The sequence below is a fragment of the Sus scrofa genome, chromosome 16 (genome assembly GCF_000003025.6).
Source record: "Sus scrofa isolate TJ Tabasco breed Duroc chromosome 16, Sscrofa11.1, whole genome shotgun sequence".
In the NCBI taxonomy this organism is placed as follows: domain Eukaryota; kingdom Metazoa; phylum Chordata; class Mammalia; order Artiodactyla; family Suidae; genus Sus; species Sus scrofa.
The window spans coordinates 51,070,715-51,080,449 of NC_010458.4; the positions used below are offsets into that span (position 1 = coordinate 51,070,715).

A 9,735-nucleotide genomic window follows, 5' to 3' on the forward strand; every position below is an offset into this window, starting at 1 on the left:
TAGCCTGGGAACCTCTATATGTCGTGGGTGCAGCCCTAAAAAGCAAAAAGGAAAAAGAAAAAGAAAAATACAAATGGATTCAAACATTTGAAAATAACCAAAATAATTTCACATAATTATAGTCTGATGCTTTCGCCTTATATGTTTGCAAAGATTCAAAACACGAGAATTCCCAAATTGCTTTCCAGAAGGACTGGACAAAATTATATTCATGTCTCACTCCTCTTCCAAGAATAAAATTGCTCTTCCTAAGCTGCAGCAGTCAGGGAAGACTACTGGGGAGAGGCGGGGCTAAAATTGGGCCCTTAAAAGGGGGTAGGACATCTCATCTATAGCTCTGCATTTATGTTGTCTATGTTTAAATAACCCATGGAGTTTAAATGATTTCACTTAAATTGCTACGTAAACATTTGGTCCACCACTATGTATAAAAAAGGACACATGGAGTTCCCACTATGGCACAATGGGATGGGTGATGTCTCTACAGCACCAGGATGCTGGCTCCCTGGACAGTCACAGCGGGTTAAAGGATCCAACATTGCCACAGCTGCTGTGTAGGTCACAACTTTGGCTGGGATCTGATTCCTAGCCCAGAAATTCCATGTGCCACAGGGAGGCCAAAAAAAAAAAAAAAAAAGAAGATAAAAGAATAATGAATTCAGCCCTCTCCTTCAAATCCCGAGGGTTTTATTGGAGTTTCTCATATTTAATGAATGACTACAATATTCTTGGGAAGAAAACAAATGCTCTAGCAGCTATGAGGAAAACAAGCAGAACCAAACCTGTATTATGTTTTCAAGGAGTTTACTCTGGATGGCAGGGGTGGTACGCAGCTACAGACACCCCGGACATAGAAACTAGCAATGCTACTACCTCACAGTCAGAAGCATGTCACTAAGCCAGCGCCAAAAATGGATGCTAAGACAGTAAGAGAGTAAAAATGTAAACCACAAATTGGGAAATGATATTCACAGTAAGTATTCAACAAGAGACTCATATCCAAATATATAAGGATATCCCACAAATCAATAAGAAAAAGACAAATGATTTAAATCAGCACTTCATAAAAGAGAATGCTCAAAAAGCGAATGAATTTGAAAAGGTGCTCAATGTCATTAGTCAGGAGGGCATGGCAAAATAAAACCACACTGAGATAGCCCAACACGCACCAGAGTGACTTAAGATGAAAAATTGATAATACCATGTGTTGACAAGGATACAGAGCAACTGCAATTTTCAAACAGTCAGTGTGAGTATAAATTGGTACAACTGTAAATTGGAAATTGTTGAGTAGATGGTACTAAAAGCTGATTTGATGAATATCCTATGGCCTACCAATTCTGCTCCTAGATATATACCCAATAGAAATGTGTATGAATGTTCAACCAAAAACATATACTAGGGTATTTATAGCAGAACTCACTACTCATAACAGTAAAAAACTGGTGAAAAAGAATGAATTAGGAGTTCCCTTGTGGTGCAGTGGGTTAAGGATCCAGCATTGTCACTTCAGTGGCTTGTGTGGCTTCTGTGGCATGGGTTCAATCCCTGGCCCAGGAACTTCCAAATGCCATGAGCATGGCCAAAAAAAAAAAAAAAAAAAAAAAAAATAGTGCCATTTGCATGTACATGGATGGACACAGAGGTTATCATACTAAGTGATATAAGTCAGACTGAGAAAGATAAATACTATATGATATCACTTATATGTGGAATCTTAAAAATAGTACAAATGAACTTATTTATGAAACAGAAACACGCACAGACATAGAAAACAAACTTCTAGTTACTAAAGGGAATGGGGGGGTCAATTAAGAGTAGTGGATTAACAGAAACACAGTACCATGAGCAAATAGATAAAACAACAAGGACCTACCGTATAGCACAGGGAACTATAGCCAATACCTTGTAGAAAAGAATCCGAAAAAGTATATACATGTTACACACACACACACAACCAAATCACATTGCTATAAACCTGAAACTAGCACAATGTTGTAAATCAACTATATTTCAGTTTTAAAAAAAGAGAGAGTGAGAGAATGGGTCAAGAGTAGTATATTCATACATTGAGGTGTTATACAGAAAGAAAACGGAGCTAACTGCGACTACAATGTAGCTGTCTCGCAAATATATATTGATAAACAATTGCCAGACACAGAGTCTGCATACTATATGATTAGATATATATGAAGGTCAAAATCAGGCAAAACGAATCTGTGTTGTTGGAAGTCAGAATAGTAATTATCCTGGGGGGGGGGCTTCTAGATCCTGGTAATGTCCCATTTCTTGAACTGGGGGCCAGTTACACATAGTGTCCAGTTTGTGAAAATCCACAGGGCTTTTCACTTTTATTTTGGGCATTTCCGTGAGATGCTGGAATAAAAGGCTTCCCCAAACTGAGAAGACTGCAGAGCCACATATGTGCTCAGCAAGGGGGGGCACGTGTACTTGCTGGACTAGGTCAGGGCTTAGGACACTCCAGGGTTTGTCACAGAAACAAACAAAGCCCACTTTCTTATGCTGAGGAACAAACGCCTCCTCCCAAAGTCACTGCCCTGGATCTCTGCCCTGAGTCACTGCTCAGGACCAAGCAACTGCCCACGAACAGTTCCTACTGCCACCTGGTCCCATTTCCCCTCTCGCCACTTCTCAAGGACAAACAGCACAGCTTCCCCTTAAGCAAAGTGCCAAGAGCTTCTAGAAGATAATGGCCACATCCAGGGAGAAGGCAGTGTACTGAGGGTCCACACCCAAGCCCACCCTTGGCCAGTCTCACCACTCTCCGCTCTAACCTGTCCAGCTCCCCATCTCTCACCCTGCACATTTTGTTAGAAAAAAAAAAGAAACAAAGCCCCCTGGGCTCCTACACCAGTGTTCATTCAGAAGAGCTTTTCATGAGGGCTCCTGCCCTTCGGGGGGTGGAGGAAGCATCCCTCCTCCAGGAGGGCCATCTCCAGGTCTACACAGAACTGAATAACTAGGGTCACCAGGAAAACTGAAGGGGCCAGGGGATGGAGGACATTTAGCCATTGGTTCAGAGAGAGCATGGCGGTGTCCAGCTCACGTTCTGCTAGTTTCAACAATAGCACATGGTGCATATGACCCGCCCTGCAAGAAAATACAGCAAGGAGGTCCCGACGTGGCTCAGCCATAATGAACCTGATAAGTATCTGTGAGGACATGGGTTTGATCCCTGGCCTCGCTCAGTGGGTTAAGGATCAGGCATTGCTGTGGCTGTGGGGTAGGCTGGTGGCTAACAGCTCCGATTCGACCCCTAGCCTGGGAACTTCCATATACTGCAGGTGTGGCCCTGACAAGCAAAAAAGGCAGGGGGAAAAAAAAAAAAGAAAGAAAGAAAAGAAAACACAGCTAGAGTCTCTCCTCCATTGCCACCAACCAAGCTGATAATAATTGAATTCAGTATTTTTTTAAATTATACATAAAATAAAATGGAAAGGCCCACAGGGAGTAGGAAGATCTAGACTAAGGCGTAAAGAAGAGAAGATTCAGAAATGCCTCCTCTCCAAGAAGAAGAAAGGTGATGTTTCCCCTGCTTAATCCCCCCCCCACCATAATTTCTATTTGGATAAATAAACCCTGATAAATGAGAACCCACATTTTCCCAAGGCCTGCACTTTCCCCTGGATGTGTTTGCTGGGTGGTCCTCTCTCAGCAGTTGGAGTAATCCTGATGATCCTGGGCAAGTTGGAAGGGAGCAAGTCTGTATTGAAGCCAAGAAGTCAGTCCCCTCCCCCATCTCCACCCACCAGCTTCCCAGGAGAAAGGAACCTTGTAGGGAATTTTGAAGCTAGAAATAAAGGGAGGCTGAATATCACCTTACCTAGATGGTTGGTGGTTGTGGGCATCCTTAAGGGGATTGAAAAGCATTTGTTGTTGTTGTTACTGGATTGTTTTTCTTAATTAAAAAAAAAAAGTTTGGAACAACCGACTTTGATATACAAAGAGAAAAGTGAGGAGATTCTAGTAACAGCGCTTAGACATCCGAGGAGGTCCAGGGCCCACTGGCAGGTCACCACATCTAAAAACATTTCTGCGCCCAGCCTGGCCTCTTTCCTCCGCAGTCCGCTCCTCAGGCCCGGCCGCAGTCAGCGGTGACTCCACTGCCGCGCTGCCGCAGGCTGGGAAGGGGCAGCTGCAGGAGACTAGGACGGTGGCCTGAGTCAGAGATGCCACGGACCCTCAGGGCCTGGAAGCGCGTTCCTCTCCCCGCACAAGTCTCCTAGAGGCTGGCGGAACTTCACTGTCCCGCGGGGCGAAAGGGAACCTGGCTCCCTGCAGGCGCTTCCTGAAGCCCAGGCGACCCTCCCCAAAGGCCAAAGCCGACTCTCCTCCGGACGCGGGCAAGCCAGGTTGCCCATGGAGTCGCCAAAGCTCCGCTCTCAACTACTGTTTTCCTGGTTTGAAAAGACAGAAAGACAGACAGACAGAAAGAAAATCCGCCTCCCGCGAGAATGATAAGCACCCAAATGCTTCCCCCCTCCCCCCCCCCCGGTCGGGTCAATTTCAGCCTGGTAATTTCCTCCTGGGTCTGAGTGGGCGTTCTAGGCCCCTGGTACCTTCATCCAGCACCCCCCTGGCCTCTTCGCCCCCTCCCGGCCCCCGAAGGGGCGGCGGGGCCCAAGCAAGGGCGCTGCGCGTGACCCCGAGCGGAAGGGCCCCAGTCTGGGTCCTAATGCGGGTGGCGTCTCCCCTGACAGGCGGCGTTTGGGGACAACAGCGGGGACGGGAGATAAGGTGACATACCAGAGCAGATTTGGTGCGCGCGCTGATACTCCTCTCCCGACAGGAAACGTGGAGCTATTTAAAAGACCCTATCGATTACTTTATCTTTCCCAGAGGAAAGCTTCTTGCCGAGAGACAAAAGATGTTCCCTACCGAGAGACACAAGGCCACAGCCCCCCATACACAACGGAGGGTTTGGGCCGGCGACACCCAGTTAGGACTCAGGGACACATTTACACCGCCGAGTGCACTCCAGCGTGCGTGCCAAGAACGGCTCCGTAGGGCAGGAGCGGAGAGGAGGGGAAAGGGGTATTTCACAGGATGATTTGCTGGACCCTTTGAAATTCTTTTTGACCTTGTGCATTTAAAACACACACATAGAAAGTGTCTATGCACTGAAAGTTCGTGTATGTGTAGCCGTGTCGTTTCCGCAAATTTAAAGCGCACCAGTAAGCTCATTCAAAACGGGTCACGTCGCTGTGAACGTATTACACAGATACACGTCTCAAAAGCAAACCCTCCACTGTGCTCCTTTGAAGTGCTTGAATGTCTATGATTGTCATGTGTACACTTCAAGTATGGGACGCGTCAACACGGCCCTTTAGAGTGCGCTTGTTTCGTGTCTGAATTCCCGCATTTCGCCAACCTGTTGGGAGCGCGGAACGCCATCAGCGATATCCCGCTGCTGACACCGAATTTGCTACGAAATTTGTCGGCCTCCGGGTCCCCTGTGCCGTGCTCCAGGGAGGCGCTCAAGCAATATCGACTGAACCGAATTGCACCAAATGGAATGTGGGTTTTGTTTGTTTGTTTGTTCCTGTGCAGCAATTTGCAGTCCAGGCATTGGCAATGTGCTCCTCCCGCCTGTGGAAACTTCGCAGCCTTCCCGCCGAGCAGGTTGGAAGATAAGGAAGGAAAGCGGTGAAGAAGGAAAGGTGACAGGCCTAGGAGGTTCGCCCGCCCATTTCCAGCTCAGATTCCACACGGACCAGGCCAGTGCAATCCAGGGTGGAAGCTCCAGGAGGGAGCCGGTGTCAGCCCCAGCCAGGGAGGCCGCGCAGATCTGAGCGCGACCCAGATCTCGCCGGAAAACCTCGGCCCAAGACCTCGGCCCAAGCCGAAGCACTGCTGACCCCGCGAGCCCCCCGGCTGGGGACAAAGACAGACGTCGGTTCGCCCAGCTCTGCTTCTCCCAAACCTTCGCACTGACGCCAAATGCCCTTTCAAAGCCGCGGTTCCCGAGCTGTACACTCACCGGGCAGGTGTGTACCGGCCCTAGAAAATCCATTCTCCACTTTCCCGTTTTTCAAAACGTGGTGCATCCGACTCGAATGTCACCTGACTTTTCCAGCTGTGACGTTCAGAGACTGGATCTTGAGAGACTGGTTGCAGCGACTCGGTTCTCTTCGCCTCTACGCGCTGTTTTCGCTGAAGCGGTTTGTGGGGGTGGGTTTGGGGGCGTCGGGCATACGCAGGAGGAAGCACGAAATTAACTCGAAACGGCAACGGAAGTTTAAAAGCGACCTGGCAAACTTTGACACGAGTTTTAAAACGGGTCATCTCTATGGACGTAGGATTCACTCGGGTTTTAAAAACAATACCCCCCAAAGCGGGAGAAAGTGACTTAAGCAAAGATACTGAAAACAGTAACTGTCAAGTCAAAACTGCAAACGAGTTGCCCAAAAGATGCTGCTCCCAGAAAAAAAGCAAAAGCCAAAATTAAAAGACAATGTGGAGTAATACTTAAATTTGCAGGAAATATCCCCAGAAAGATATATGTGTATATTTTACATCGGTGACTGCCGGTGTGGGAATCAACTGAGAAGGGGCAGAAGGAAACTGTTTGGGGTGATGCAAATATTTCTGTGTCTTGATTGTGGTGGTCCGTACACGGATGTATTCATGTGTCAGAATTCATCGAACTACAGTTAAACTGTATTCATTTTGTTCTGGGTACATTATGCCTCATTAAAGATTTGTAAAACAAATAAACCCAGAAACAGCTTTGTCTTTAGGAATGAGACTAGGTGGCCAAGGGAGAAGCCTGGCCCACTTGCCTTTGTAGTTCCCTTTCTACCTGTTGATTTGGGGGTTTTGTTGTTGTTTTGTTTTTATGGTGTATGACTTAGTCAAAATTTACAATTAGGATATTTGGTGATGGGCCTATAAAACCATTTAAGGAAATCAACAAAAGCAAGAACAGAAGATGTTTATACACCCCCTTGTAGGAGTAAGAAAAACCACGCACTGTCTAAGCCCACAAAATATTTTAGAAGAGGAAATATCTTGAATATTCGGGTTTGTTTCATTTTGCAGGTTTTTTCGGGGGGTGGGGTTTTTGGTTGTTTTTTTTTCCCCCCCAATGTTTCCGATACCAACGAAAAACAAGGACCCAGAAATTTTCTGGTGCTTGTGTGTGGTGTGAGTGGCTGTCATCTTCTCGAGGACTGGAGGACTCCCAGGACAGACCAGCCACAATGGTGCTCCACACAAGGCCACAAGAGGCTTTCCTGGCCGCTGTGCCCCTGGCACTGGGCGAGCAGCGTGCTCTCCGATATCCCGCTTGGAGCAAAGACTTGCAGCAGCCCTTTGCACTGCTTCAGAAGGCCAGACCCCCCCTCCAGAGTGCATGACACCCCAAGAGCTCTCCAAGAGGTGGAAGCAGGGCCTCCCAAGGCTAAGCAGGTGGGCAGGACCCCTGGTGCCCAGACCATGCAGCCTCTGTGGACTAGAGCCTGGCCCAGCTCCCAAGGAGGGGCTAGCAGTCTGAGACCAGTGACTGCAAGGATCCCACCTCTGTTTGGGGGAACCAGATACGAAATACCTCCATTTATTGCCCTGTAAGAGAGGGAAGAGTCATGTTAGGACAGATTCCAGACCTGGTTCTGATTCAGAGCTATTTCAGAGAAGGTTTTGGAGGCTGGCCCTCAAGAGACAGATGGACAATGGGTCCAAGGCTGGGGCGGGGGAGGAAAACTAGGACCTGCCAGACTCTTCTGCTGGCCTGGGGGCAGGGCCTGATTGGGGGCTGGTTACCAAGCCTCGTCCACTGCCCCACTCACAGCCCCCAGATCCACAGCACCTCAAGCAGCAAGCCAAGGCACTGATTAATTGGGGTGGGGGCTGTATTCCCAGTGACCCCAAAGGTAACTGGGATCCTGAGACCAAAGCACAAGTCACAGGACAATCCGGAGGGCAAATCTGCAGACCACTGAGGCCATGTCCCTGGATGGTGCTGGACCAAGGCCACCCCACTCGCCTCTGTCTGAAGCTCCACTGACCTCCCTCCTCAATCTTGCTGGCTTTGCTCCAGTTCCCTCTCAGAGACTGAAGATTTCATTGGATGGCTGGTGGGGGGACGTTTCAAGCTACGTCCACCTTTGCTGTGTAGACTCTAAGATGCGAGGGGGAGCCCATAAATGTGCGTATTTAACATAGACCCCTAGGGGACGCTGGTCTAGATATTTCCACATCCCAGTAGGCTTTCCTCCTCTGTAAAGGCATAATTTGATTCACTATATTGGGGGTTTATCTTGATTATGTTTTTTTTTAACTCTTTAAGTCAATACATGCATATGGTAGGCAATAACAAAATAAACAAAAAAGGTACTAAAATGTCATGTTTTATTCCTGATGCCCCTCCCCAGTATTCTTCCCCAGAAGTTTGCCGTTTTGTTTATCCTTCCCCCCCCAAAAAAAATCCACAGAACCACATATATGGGCATACGCCCATATTTAAAATACAAATTCTGTATCTTGATTTTAATGTGTCTTAAAATGTATCCAAAAGAGTATGTATAAAAGTAACTAATTCTTTCTTATGGCTGCTAGTATTCTGTTCTATTGGTGAACATACTTTTTTTTAACCAAGTCTTCCAAGATAGATGTATTGGGGGTTTGTGTTTTTGTGGTTTTTTAATGTTTTGATTATTATTTTTTTAAATATACAACTGCGGTGAAAATAGTTACCTTTACATCCATGTGAGTATATCGAAGAGTCTGAGAGGTGGACACACTTGTTCAAAGGGCTTATGCATTTTTAATTTTGATAGTACCCAATTGCTCCAAAGAGGTTTAGCAATTTATACTTTAAATCAACAGTGTAAGAAGAGTGACTAGGCAGAGTAATTATCAACCTTTGAAATCTTTGTCCATGAATGAAAACATTTACCTCTTTTTTTAAGAATTTCTGTCTTCCTTTCTTTTTTCCTTCTCTCTCCTCCCCCTCTCTTTCTTTCTCCCTTCCTCCAGGAAGGTTCTGCTACTCTTGGCCAATTTTTTAACTGTTTTGTTGAGTCATTTTCTTATTGATTTACAACTCTTCCATATTGTGGACATCAGTGGGGGTTCTGGTCATTATTTTTAGCATTTAAACTGTGTGTCATTTTCTCTTTGATTCTATTCTAGTTTGTTGTTTGGTTTTGTTTTTATTTTTCTGAACACAAGTTGTTTCATGCCATCAGGTAATATAATTCATCTTTTAGGTCTTTGGTCTCATCACCCTTTAAAATATATAATAAGCACTCCAAAAGGATCATTTTAATCATCTATAGCACTGTCGTGTTTCCTTTTTTAAGTTTACATTTTTCGTCTATCCAGAATTAAATGCATGTGGTGTAAGAATAATCCGTTTCCGGAGTTCCTGTCATGGCGCAGCGGAAATGAATCCGACTAGGAACCATAAGGTTGCGGGTTCGATCTCTGGCCTCGCTTAGTCGGTTAAGGATCCGGCGTTGCTGTGAGCTGTGGCGTAGGCTGCAGATGTGGCTCAGATCTGGCATTGCTGTGGCTGTGGCATCGGCCGGCAGCTGTAGCTCCAATTTCCCCCAGCCTGGGAACCTCCATATGCGTGGGTGCGGCCCTGAAAAGACAAAAGACAAAAAAAAAAAAAAAAAAAAAAAAAAAAAGAATAATCCATTTCCCTTTCCCTAACATCACTTTCCCTTTATTTGGAATGTGTTTTGTTGTATGGACCACACTCCCCAAAAT

General features: G+C 46.4%; 1 long non-coding RNA gene across 2 annotated transcripts in view; it reads right to left on the reverse strand.

Annotated features, from left to right (window-relative positions):
* Window positions 1-7,353, reverse strand: part of LOC110257268 — a 30,141-nt gene extending 22,788 nt beyond the window's left edge. For both annotated transcript variants that reach the window (XR_002339662.1, XR_002339663.1), the window contains exon 1: window positions 3,845-7,353. This is a non-coding gene — a long non-coding RNA (uncharacterized LOC110257268). The remainder of the gene's footprint in view (window positions 1-3,844) is intronic.